The following is a 12643-nucleotide window of genomic DNA, read 5'->3' on the forward strand; positions in this document are numbered from 1 at the left end:
TTTCGTCTTCTCTTCTTCCCTTTTTAAGGATTTTCCAGGGGGAGTGGGGGGGGGGGGGGGGGGGGGGGGGGGGGGGGGGGGGGGTCCGGACCCTTCCTCTGGATCCGCGCATGTCCTTTGCACTGTTAGGCTATAGTGTCCAACAAAAATATCAATACGAAATGCTTTCTCTGGAAATATAAAAAATGTAAAAAAAATCAAAACACAGATTTTGGGAAATCATACCTTGCATTTTTGGAAATATGTCTGCCACATTTGGGAAAAAATAGTATATTAATGGATTAATATGTATACATGTAGGCCTCTGTTTATAAGGATTTTGGCTCTTGCTAATTCAGTCTTATTCTAGATAGTATTTGTTTCTATAATATAAAGGTACATGTAGTATTAATAGGTTTAGCTGTGATATCAGTTAAACTGTGATCTTAGTTAACCAGTAGATGTTTGTCTTCAATTGATGTGAAACTACATCATTTTTAAAAGTTACCCAGCTATTTAGATTCGAAGTTTGTGTAAATAATTTTTTAGGTGTGATAAATGTCATTTGAAACTTGTATATGTGTGTTTTATCTCGAATTAACATCAATCTTTCTTGCCTACCTAGCAGGGAAAGTATACATTTGTCCGAGCAGGAAGGGGCCTCCTTGGCAGAGTGGTTAAGGTCGCTGATTTCAAATCACTTGTCCCTCATCGATGTGGGTTCGGGCCTTACTTGGGGCGTTGAATTCTTCATGTAAGAAGCCATCCAGCTTAGGGAAGGTTGGTTGTTCTACCCAGGTGCCCGCTCGTGATGAAATAATGCACGGAGGGTCACCTGGGGTCTTCCTCCACCATTAAAGCTGGAAAGTTGCCGTATGACCTATCATGTGTTGGTGCGACGTTAAATCCAAAAAGAAAAAAGAAAAAAAAATTGTCCGAGCAGGTGCCAGGGATTTCCCTAGGGAAAAACGTTGTCTTAAACAGTGTGCACTCTGGTGAAGTTACTTCTGTCCTTCTGTAACATTTTGTGTCTGCTCTGTAACTCCTAAACCCCTTGAAGGATTTTCATGAAACTTTGGTCAAGATGATGAACACGAGTCAGCCATGTCGGTTCAAGGTCAAGGTCACAACTGAAGATGAAAGGTTTGAGCTCCCATTTCGTTTCCTCTGTATCTCCTAAACCCCTTGAAAGGTAATCATGAAACTGGGGTCAAATGAACACCTCATCAAGAACTCTTGAGTCTCATGAGTCAGCCATGTCAACTCAAGGTCAAGGTCACAACTCAGTGTCAAAGGTTTGAGCTCTGTATCTCCTAATCAAGACGATGAGCAGAATTCATGGGTCAGTTCAAGCTCAAGGTCACAGCTAAAGGTCAAAGGTTTACCCTTTCACTATCCATAACAGTGGCGGGGGATTTAGCTTTCTTTCAGACTGCCTTGTCAAGAGTAAAATAAAAACCCAAGTAGCCAACTTATGTATGGCTCTGTACATGTACCTCATTTTGGCAAATTCTCTCATGGCTGGTCACATTTTCTTTTAAAAATTTCAAATGTAAAACTTCTCTCAATTGCTGTGCATTTTGTGTTAATTAACGGTAGATCAGTTCTTGTAGTTCCAATGGTAGAACATCTTTCACTTTAAAGAAAGAAGGTTCCGAGTTCAAGTCTCGGCGAGAACCTACCAAACACACATAATGCACTTGCTGTAATATAAAATCTGTACATTAATGTACAAAAACATGCTTTTTATGAAGTATATTTTATTTCATCAGGAAGACATTGGCCAGAAAGTAAATGTGCAGAGATCAGTTTTACTTTTCAGAAATCATTAATTATGATTTTATTTAAATAATATTTCATAGTTTCAATGTTTCTAAATGTGTTTTGTGTTGTTTTTCTGTTGTTTAAAGTGGTTTATCAGCAACTTGCAGACAGTTGTTATTTAAATACTGTAAAATCATTTAATTTCAAGGGCATGAAATTTCGTGGTTTTGGTTGAAACAGTAATATGTAGAACTCTGGTTGCCAAGGCAACCAAAAGGAAAAACTTTTTTAAAAAATGGTCCAAAACCTCAAGATGTAGATATTGATATTTGGCATGTGACATCATCTTATGGTCCTCAATGAAGATTGTTAAATTGTGACCCTGGGGTGAAAAGAGGTCCCATCCCGGGGGTCACAAGTTTTACATAGGCTTAAAGGTAATTCCTATAGTTCCGTATTTATGCGCATATTTCTGTGAAGCCGACATTTTCTACGGAAAACTGAAATGAAATCAACATTTGTTGAAACATGTGACAGACAACCTTAAATATGAGGAATCTTGAATGAAATAACATTTTTAATAAGTTTTATCAGTAATCAAATGCTGATACTGGTTTATGTTGTATTGACAAGCACCATGCCTGCCAGGTATCTTGCCATTTTTAGCTCGACTTTTCCTGCACTTGCCCCGGCGTTGGCGTCGGCATTGATTAAAGTTTTTGATAAAGTCAAATATCTCTGTTACTATCAAAGCTATTGACTTGAAACTTAAAATACATATTTACCATAAAAGTCTACACCAGAAGAAACAATCCCCATAACTCTGATTAAATTTAGCCTGTTACCGATACAGTTTTAGCCATTTTCATGCTCACAATACAATTATTCATACACAAGAAAAATAAGAAAAAATTCTATGAAACAGTTTTTTCAAAATTAAAAAAAAAAATTCTTCTCTAAGGGTATTTTCATTGAAAAAAAGTTCACAAAAGTGAGTAGGAAACAAGATTTTATTTTTTTTTTAGAATCTATCCATTATTGTATGGATGTAGTGTTACAAATATGATATCTAATAAGTATATAATAAAATCTGTAAAATGAATCAACCTTATTGTTCTCTCTTGATGTATATTTTGGTTGGTATTTATAAAACAAAAGCAGAAAATTAGGAAAATGTTGAAAAATCGCTGGCAGTTCCAGCAACCGGTCGCACGAAGCTCGCCGATGGCGCTATCATTAATGTCTATGATACGTATCTGTAACTAACAAACTTATTACAGAAATAGAGAATATTACTACAACCAAATGGAGAATAATTGCATTGCTAAAATAATTAATATTTATACCCGTGACCGGCCGCGCGAAACCCGTCGATGGCGCAGTTTGTAATGAACATGATTAAAAGTCACTAACTAACTTGTTACTGAAATGGAAAACAATATTTAATACTACAACCATTGTGAAGGAGAATAATTTCATTGCTGAAATGGATAATATTATATACCCGGGAAGCCGCGACGACCGGCCGCACAAAGTAATGTCTATGATGCAATTAAAAAAACTTATTACTGAAATGGATAATATAACAACAAACAAATGAAGAATAATTTCATTGCTGAAATGGATAATATTTAGGCCTATACTTCAGTGGCTGACGACCGGCCGTGCGAGGCCCGTCGATGGCGCTATCAGTAATGTATATGATGCGTACCTGTATCTATCAAACCTATTACTGAAATGGATAATATGAAAACAATCAAATGAAGAATAATTTCATTAGTGAAATGTATAATATTTACACCAGAGTAGCCGACGACCGGCCGTGCGAGACCCGTCGGTTGCGCTATCAGTAATGTATATGATGCGTACCTGTAACTAAAAAACTTATAACTGAAATAGATAATAATTTATTACTACTACCAAATGGAGAATGATTTCATTGCCGAAATGGATAATATTCATCCCTGGGTTGCCGACGACCGGCCGCGCGAAGCCCCGGTAATGTATATGATGCGCACCTGTAACTAAAAAACTGATTACTAAAATGGATAATAATTTATAACTACAACCAAATAGAGACTAGATCTAATTTCATTGCCGGAATGGATAATATTTAATTTCTGGGTAGCCGACGACCGCCCGTGCGAAGCCCAAGTTATGTAGGCCTATATGATCCGTACCCAAACTTATTGCTGAAATGGATATGATGCGTACCTATATCTAACAAACTTATTACTGAAACGAATAATAATTTTTGACAACGACGAAATGGAGAATAATTTCAATGCAGAAATGGATAATATTTATTTCTGGGTATCGGTATCCGACGACCGGCCGTGCGAAGTCCTGGTTATGTATATGATGCGTACCTGTAATTAACAGACTTATAACTGAAATGGATAATAAATTATGACTACGACGAAATGGAGAATAATTTCATTGCCGAAATGGATAATATTTTATTCCTGGGTTGCCGACGACTGACCGCGCGAAGTCCCGGTAATGTATATGATGCGTACCTGTAACTAACAAACTTACTGCTGAAATAGATAATAATTTATGACTACGACGAAATGGAGAATACTTTCATTGCCGAAATGGATAATATTTTATTCCTGGGTAGCCGACGACCGGCCGCGTGAAGTCCCAGGTAATGTTTATGATGCGTACCTATATATAACAAACTTATTACTGAAATGGATAATAATTTATGACTACGACGAAATGGAGAATAATTTCTTTGTTGAAATGGAGAATTTTATTCCTGGGTAGCCGACGACTGGCCGCGCGAAGTCCCGGTAATGTATATGATGCATACCTGTAACTAACAAACTTACTGCTGAAATGGATAATAATTTATGACTACGACGAAATGGAGAATAATTTCATTGGATAATATTTTATTCCTTGGTAGCCGATGACCGGCCGCGCGAAGTCCCGGTAATGTATATGATGCGTACCTGTACCTAACAAACTTATTGCTGAAATGGATAATAATTTATGACTACGACGAAATGGAGAATAATTTCATTGCCGAAATGGATAATATTTTATTCCTGGGTAGCCGACGACCGGCCGCGCGAAGTCCCGGTAATGTATATGATGCATACCTGTAACTAACAAACTTACTGCTGAAATAGATAATAATTTATGACTACGACGAAATGGATAATATTTTATTCCTGGGTAGCTGACGACCGGTCGCGCGAAGACCCAGGTGATGTATATGATGCGTACCTATATATAAAAACTTATTACTGAAATGGATAATAATTTATGACTACGACGAAATGGAGAATAATTTCAATGCAGCAATGGATAATATTATATTTCTGGGTAGCCGACGAAGTTCTACAACCAAATGGAGAATAATTTCATTACCGAAATGAATAATATTTATTCCTTGATCGCCGACGACCGGCTGCGCGAAACCCTGGTAGATCTACCTGTATTACTGAAATGGATAATAATTTATAACAACAACCAAATGGAGAATACATCTAATTTGATGGCCGAAATGGATAATATTTTATTTCTGGGTAGCCGACGACCGGCCGAAGCCCCGGTAGTGTAAATGATGCGCACCTGTATTACTGAAATGGATGATAATTTATAACTACAACCAAACGGAGAATACATCTAATTTGATTGCCAAAATGGATAATATTTTATTTCTGGGTGGCCGACGATCGGCCGCACGAAGGGCCGGTAATGTATAAACGAATAAACTTATTACTGAAATGGATAATAATTTATAACTACTGCAGTACAACCAAATGGAGAATAATTTCATTGACGAAATGGATAATGTTTATTCCTTCTTTGTCTAAATAAGGAATAGTAGGTATATGGAGAATATTTAATGATCAAATATTTAAAACCAAATGCATCGATAATTTGTTAATCAATGATCATACTTATTATTTATTATGACAAATAGTGTATTTAAATGGTTGTCGCAATCGTTGTCGTAAAAATTCAAATTATTATCCATTACGTCATCGAAATTATTCTCCTAAACAACCTCTACCCAATCTCGCAATGTCACGTGATCATGTATATTTGTAAATGGCCACACTCGTTAACCGGTTGCGAGCCAAACAGTTCGTGGCGGGCGAAACAGTTCTCCGATAATTTTGCTGGCATCTATATTTGGGTAAGTATTTCGATCAAAGAATCGGTTGGTGCAAAATATGTTTAAGATTTTTATTTCTTTTAAAAAGAAGCATGAATAAAGAACATGTCTGTGTTTCCCGTTTAAAAGTATTATATAATATTCAGTAAGTTATGGTGAGTTAAAAGTGTCATTTTGTTGAAAAAAAAAATGCGAAAACAAAAGTCACTTTTCAACTTATAGTATCAACATCAGTCTTTAAAATAATATTGCTCTGAATATTAGGCTATCCAACTTTTAATCGACAAAGCTCAATATTCAAATTTCAAATAAATCTAAATCCAGTCTCTCTGAAAATATGCCATTGAACAGTCTGTTGTTGTTGTTGTTGTTGATATTGTTTTCTTTTTATAAATTATACCCGACTTATATAGCTTGCTTTTCAAAACAAACACGTCCAGAGACGCGTTACACACATGATACTCATAGTTATTCAGGACGCAAAATTCACCCTCTACCAGGCGCAGACAAAGAGCGATCTGAACAGAGGGACAGAATGAGAGAAAGCCTGCGGAACACAGAGAGACAGAAATCTTTTTAGATACAGACATGCCGGGTCAACTTAGTCTAGCTCTATAGATACCAAATACTTTCATTACTATTCGGAAATATTTCATATCATCTCTACAGTTTCCCTGACGGAACAGAAACGGGGTTCAAAATCATTAAAAAAATAGTTCAACTGCATTTCAAAAGAAGACACAGCTTCGTGTAGACCTATCAATTGTTGCTGACGCTTTTTACACCTAGACACAGTTACTGAAAAAGTTATTGCGAAAAATTTGCCAAAACCACCATGATATGGTCTCAAGAACATAATTATTGCAGAACGAATGTTTTTCTTTCCTTTTTTCCCCCAATAGATGTATCTTGGGAAAAATTACGTCTGGTCCGATGATGGCTTCAAAGTTCGAAACTGAACTTCCATTCGGGTGTCTCAGTTTTAGCCATACAACGTACAGTTAAGCTTGTCGGAGACACCACGTATACGAACAGACCACTTGCATTAAGAGACCACTTTTTTCAGTCCTTTCTTTGTTATGAAAGAATACAGAGATCATCAGTAATAATGAAATCTCTTACGTAATTGTTTAACAGTCGATGTTGGCATCGGGAAAGAAAATACCCTTCGATGGGAACAGGCAAAGGTCGTATGTCTGCCAAAGTATTGCTACATATGTTTTAAAGTCTCGGGTTTGTTGCATAAAATCTAGCTGTACATACTGGAACAATTTTTCTGGAATTTCAAGCAATTTGTGCTTCTACATTCAACATTGAATTAATGCGCGGATGGAATAATTCTACCTTGTATCTCTTCAAGTAAATGTGATGTGCATATTCATAAAACAAAGAGCCACAGAGAGCATTTATTAATTCTTTCGCTTTAAATGTAGTGGACTTCAGCCTCTCTGGAATCAATTCAATGCTGGGAATCTGCAGAGCATTTAGACACCAACTTAATATGCCATGGGTAAAGAAATGACAAGAAGGGTGAAAATCTACGTCACGGGTACCTGGCGGAGGCTGCAAAGTCCGGAGGCAATCAGTTATAGCGGGATCTTTCAGTGCACAAAATACGTACTATGGTCGCTGACTTCTGCCATTTCGTTCTAGTGTGTTGAGGAGCGCCAACTCGCCAGGACAACCTTTGCGAAACTAAACTTGTCGTATCGATGGGCTTATTTGTCGTTCTGGTGTGTAACCGTGCAAGCGCCAAATTCACAGATTTCATTTTGACACCCGCATACTCGTATCTGCGCACTAAATCAATGTTTTGGCGTGTTGACGCTTTCGGGGGCCACCAGCATGCCAGAACGACGAATAAGCCGATACGAAAAAATGGGTAACAAACCAAAACACCAAAACGAAATGGTAGAAGACAACCACCATAGTAGTGGTTCTGGACTGGAGAAGTTTCATTATAATTGATATGATACGAGGTACGTACATGCAAGATTGAACCAATTTATACAAAACACTCCTCATTGTATACACGAATATTTCAACACAACTGTTTTGTGTGAAAATTTGTCATCTATACAGGGACGTGTGCTACTTTGGACAAAGTTTTAACTTAGGAATAAGGTGTTTTCATGAACATTGTTACATTCTTTGAATATTTCATTTTAAACCAAACAAGAATAAGATAGATTTGTGCTTAAATTGAATTAAGGACACATTTTAAAAAGATACAAGACGCATGAAAATGTGTTTACAGACAGAACTAAATAAGGGGAAGCAACACGTACAATCCAAATAATGGAATCACATAGAATTACCCCCCTTATACAGTGTAGCTGAGAAATTTTGTTGACCGTTTAGTTTGTTTTTTCTCGAACATGCTAAATATTTGTTAGCGATGAAGTTTGATATGATTATGAACTTCGCCTGTGTACTTTGAAATATCCGTAATAAACAAGTTATTGGGTCATAAACAATTTGTTGTATTAAGATCAAATTATTATATCTATTGTTATTGTTTCAAAGTTGTATATTTAAATTGTCTGTATGAAAAATCAAACTAATTCCACTGAAACTGTGTACACTATGGTTCATGTATACTATATACATACATACATACATACCATTACGCATGCATGTGGTTTTGTAAGGTAAGCAGGGGATATTCTCAGACCCCGTCTTTGCCTTTGGTGGAGACAATAACTGAATGGGGTTACGCCAGTAAGGGAGCCTGGAACAAAATAACACCTAAATTATCATTGGCATTATATAGATTGTATACAAGGCACTTCCTAAGACCTTGCTATTGAGTTAGCTTTTCACAGGAGTGGTAAAATTGTCTAGAACAGCTTGCAAGCTTAAGGGTTCAAGCCTGGATGGTGTCCCGGAGACGACGAAGCTCTGGAAAATATCACAGCATGCAAACAACAAATTTTAGATGGAGTGCAAAGTTCACAAATGAAAACCTACCAGTACCAGACTTGGGGTTAACTCTATAAAAAGGCATAAAACACACAAACAAGAGGGCCATGAAGGCCCTGTATCGCTCACCTGACCTATTGACCTGAAGATCATCAAGAGTTCCATTAAGATATGGTTATAAATGTGGCCTCTGAAGTGTTAACTAACTTTTCCTTTGATTTGACCTGGTGACCTAGGTTTTGACCCTATATGACCAAGATTCGAACTTGACCTAAATATCATCAAGATTAACATTCTGACTAAGTTTCACGAAGATACAATCATAAATGTGGCCTCTAGGGTGTTAACAAGCTTTTCCTTAGATTTGACCCGGCGACCTAGTTTTTGACCCCACATGACCCAGATTCGAACTTTACCTAAAGATCATCAAGATTAACATTCTGACTAAGTTTCATAAAGATACAATTATAAATGTGGCCTCTAGAGTGTTAACAAGCTTTTCCTTTGATTTGACCCGGTGACCTAGTTTTTGACCCCACCTGACCCAGATTCGAACGTGACCTATATATCATCAAGGTTAACATTCTGACCAAGTTTCATTAAGATATGGTCATAAATGTGGCCTCTAGAGTGTTAACTTGCTTTTCCTTTGATTTGACCTGGTGCCCTAGTTTCTGACCCTACATAAACCAGATTCAAAACGAACTTTAAGATCATCATGAGTAACATTCTGACCAAGTTTCATGAAGATACAGTGATAAATGTGGCCTCTAGAATGTTAACAAGCTTTTCCTTTGATTTGACCTGGTGACCTAGTTTTTGACCCCACATCATCCAGATTCGGAGATGACCTAAAGATCATCAAGATTAACATTCTGACCAAGTTTCATTAAGATAAGGTCATAAATGTGGCCTCTAGAGTGTTAACTAGCTTTTCCTTTGATTTGACCTGCTGACCTAGTTTTTGATCCTACATGACCCAGATTCAAAATGGATTTTGAAATCATCATGAGTAACATTCTGACCAAGTTTCATGAAGAAAATAGTTATAAATGTGGCCTCTACAGTTAACAAGCTTTTCCTTTGATTTGACCTGGTGACCTAGTTTTTGACCCCAGATGACCCAATATCGAATTCATCTAAGATTTTATTGAGGGTAACATTCTGACCAAGTTCCATTAAGATTGGGCCAAAATTGTGACCTCTAGAATGTTAACAAGTTTTTCCTTTAATTTGACCTGGTGACCTAGTTTTTGACCCCAGATGACCTAATATCAAGCTCATCTAAAATTTTATTGAGGGTAACATTCTGACCAAGGTTCATTAACATTGGGTCAAAATTGTGACCTCTAGAGTGTTAACAAGCTTTTCCTTTGATTTGACCTGGTGACCTAGTTTTTGACCCCAGATGACCCAATATAAAAATCGTCCAAGATTTTTATGAGGGTAACATTCTGACCAAGTTTCATTAAGATTAGGCCAAAATTGTGACCTGTAGAGTGTTAACAGTCAAATTGTTGACGAAGGACGGACAACAGACGACAGACACAGGGCGATCACAAAAACTCACCTTGAGCACTTTGTGCTCAGGTGAGCTAAAAAATGTGAAGGATCTAGTAATCTCGTACCTTTATGCACACCTTGTCGCTGAGATGAAAAATACATGTACTTAGTTGACCATTTTGCTTTTGATAGCTACTTTATTAATACAATGTACACGTGTTCATTCTTCTATTGTCTGTTGGATTATTTATTTGCAGATACTGTACAGTACTGAATTGTCTTATTTCTGAAGCAATAAAATGTGATTCAACTATATAACAATTAAACGGACTGAGTGGAGGCGTGGTGCACATTTCAATATCTTTCATGTACAGACTTGAAGCCAAACTGACTTTGTTCATATTTTGCTTGGTTGCATTCAACGCTTCTAAAAAAGAAAAGAACAAGAGCTGTCTCCGTAGGATGACACATGCCCCCGATGGCACTTTGAATGAATAGTTATGGCCGATGTTAGAGTTTAGGACCTTTGACCTACGGAGCTGGGTCTTGCGAGCGACACATCGTCTTACTGTGTCACACATTCATGCATAGTTATTTTAAAATCCATGCATGAATGACAAAGATATGGACCGGACATGCCCATCAATGCACTATCATGAAAAATGATCTTTAATGTCTAAGTGTGACCTTGACCTTTGAGCTACGGACCTGGTTCTTGCGTGTGACACATGTCTTATTGTGGTACACATTCATGCCAAGTTATTTGAAAATCCATCCATCAATGACAAAGATATGGACCGGACACGCCCATCAATGCACTATCCTTTAACGTCTAAGTGTGACCTTGACCTTTGAGCTACGGACCTGGGTCTTGCGCACTGCACGTCGTCTTACTGTGGTACACATTCATGCCAAGTTATTTGAAAATCCATCCATCGATGACAAAGATATGGACCGGACACGCCCATCAATGCACTATCCTTTAACGTCTAAGTGTGACCTTGACCTTTGAGCTACGGACCTGGGTCTTGCGCACTGCACGTCGTCTTACTGTAGTACACATTCATGCCAAGTTATTTGAAAATCCATCCATCGATGACAAAGATATGAACCGGACACGCCCATCAATGCACTATCCTTTAACGTCTAAGTGTGACCTTGACCTTTGAGCTATGGACCTGGGTCTTGCGCACTGCACGTCGTCTTACTGTGGTACACATTCATGCCAAGTTATTTGAAAATCCATCCATCGATGACAAAGATATGGACCGGACACGAAAATTGCGGACAGACCGTCAGACAGACAGACGGTTCAAAAACTATATGCCTCCCTTCGGGGGCATAAAAACTTCTTATAGACTGATTACACGAAGGACATCTCAAAATTAATGTTCTGTTTGATAAGTTCTGCACAATCAAAATTTGCATAATTTTTTTTTTTTATACTTTTCAAGGTAATAGACCCGTAATGACAATCAAGCTTTCCATTTGATTATTTTCAGTATCTTATTTCAGAATATCCCATCTCGCTTGTCCGAGTTACATTAACGACCAAAAAAATTCAAATGATGGCAAAGTTGCTGGTACTGGTTAAAACTCCAAAGACTGTGTGACCCACACACCAAATACGATTTTAAGAAATTAATTCCCATTGTAGACTTCAGTAGAATTCTAGCTTTGGCTAAACCGAGATAAGAAAATGTACTACAAGTTGACATTTACTCTAAGTATCTGACAAACTTCCACACTAATACTCTCCATGAGTCTTTGATTAAAGATATCCAATGCCCAACTATCACTAAAATATTTCATCTTTTGATATTTACTTCAGATAACGAGATGTTGAAAATCCCTATCCAATGTGTTAAATTTTTCTAGGTTTGTAAAATATTATAAGGAGCTACATTCATAATTAAATATCATGCAATATCAATCGATTATAAAAAAAAAAAGACTTCCAGTTTTTAGTACATGTAGCAGTACACAGACAAACACTTGCTGCCAGCAGGCTAAAGGCTCGTTTTTGTTTAAAATGTGGCTGCCACACTTTCCATTAACAACATAAAATACATTAATTTCTTGTTAAATCTTATTTCCAATATAAATATTTTCCCCTAAAATTTGTCAAAGTTTGAAGTTGAATCTATTGGTTTTTATTACCTCCCTTTATAGCTGTAATTGCAATGGTTCATGTGCAGCATCAAAAATAGCGCCTTTCTACCCATGTAATTATGCGTAACATCTATTTCCATAGCTGTTTCATCTGTTTTTAACATAGAACTTAAAAAACTTTAAAACTAATTAAAACATGCATCTGCTATAAAATATTTGGTTCTTCGG

This window comes from Mercenaria mercenaria, chromosome 8 (assembly GCF_021730395.1).
Source record: "Mercenaria mercenaria strain notata chromosome 8, MADL_Memer_1, whole genome shotgun sequence".
Lineage (NCBI taxonomy): Eukaryota > Metazoa > Mollusca > Bivalvia > Venerida > Veneridae > Mercenaria > Mercenaria mercenaria.